Genomic DNA, 1230 nt, shown 5'->3' with positions numbered 1-1230 from the left:
CCTCCCAAATTAAGAGTGTAAACAACAACAACAACACTAGACAGGTATGCCATCTATCGGGTACCAGATGAACTAAAGAGGGGTGGGGGTATTGCCTTTTATGGACAAAAAATAAAAAAACAAACCTGTTTTGTTCCGAATAGATTTATTCATCTATATTTTTCACCGTCTATAAAACCACATAGAAACCAGTCAAATATAAGTATGGGAGTTTGGCGTCCTCTTTCCGGAGTAGAAAATGTGTCTGTGTTTGTGAAAATTTTAGTTAAATAAATGCTATGGTTCTAAATAAAGATTGCCGTAATTCCGTAATTATTATAATTTTTTTACGTACTGATCGCATTTCGAAAATGATAGATTTGATGACCCCAGCTTCCACCTCCCTGCCAAAAGAAAAGGAAAAAAGATGTGAAAGAATTTGACAAATTTACTTGTGTAAGCTCTGAAATTATGGATTTTTCAACAACAGTCAGATATCAATCCAGTTTTATATCTGAAAAACGTGGATATTCTAGAGAGTACGTGTCCACCCCTTCCCTACCCTTGCCCATTGCCCGTCCACCACTCTCCCCCCCCCCTTTGCCCATCTCGCCTGCTCATCACTCTCTCTCTGACCTACTCCTGCCCATGCACACCCCCTCCCCCTACTCCCCTTCCTATCTCCTCCCCCTATCTCCCACTGCTCCTTGTTCCCGGCCCCCCAAATTCACTTAAACCCCATGCTCCCCTCTTTCCCCTTGCCTACCCCTCTACCCGCCCCTTGCCTACCCCTCTACCCTCCCCTTGCCAACCCCCTCCCCAACTCCTTCCCCCCCCTGCCCCTCACCTTTGCCACCCCCTCCCCAACTCCTTCCCCCTCCCTGCCCCTCACCTTTGCCACCCCCTCCCCAACTCCTTCCCCCTCCCTGCCCCTCACCTTTGCCACCCCCTCCCCCTCCCCGTCCGTGAACTGCGCTTCGTCCCCTGCGCAGGCCGAGTCGCAGTCATCCCCCGACAGAGCTCCGTGTTACACTTCAAAGAAAATCCTCGCTTGGATCTGTACGTATCGGCCTACTGATATGTTTCGCTTTCGAAAACCATCATTATCATATTTGTGTGCTACGTTATGCTATTAATGTATTACTGGAAGCGATGGAACTATGCAACTTTGATATTTTAAACGTTTTTTAATGTTTTTTTTTCTCATGTATAGATACGTGTGATTTTTTTTGTGAAAGCAGGGCCACTTAC

The 1230-nt window shown here is 46.6% G+C and overlaps 1 protein-coding gene across 1 annotated transcript in view; it reads left to right on the top strand.

Moving 5' to 3' along the window:
* The first annotated feature begins 968 nt into the window (after positions 1-968).
* Positions 969-1230, top strand: part of LOC119590596 (uricase-like) — a 12704-nt gene continuing 12442 nt past the window's right edge. Inside the window, exon 1 of the mRNA XM_037939272.1 lies at positions 969-1038. The gene's annotated coding sequence lies outside the window, so the exon portion shown is untranslated. The remainder of the gene's footprint in view (positions 1039-1230) is intronic.

The sequence above is a fragment of the Penaeus monodon genome, chromosome 27 (assembly GCF_015228065.2).
Source record: "Penaeus monodon isolate SGIC_2016 chromosome 27, NSTDA_Pmon_1, whole genome shotgun sequence".
NCBI classification, from domain to species: Eukaryota; Metazoa; Arthropoda; class Malacostraca; order Decapoda; family Penaeidae; genus Penaeus; species Penaeus monodon.
The sequence above is the reverse complement of the archived record's forward strand: the minus strand, read 5'-3'. Positions and strand labels throughout refer to the sequence as shown.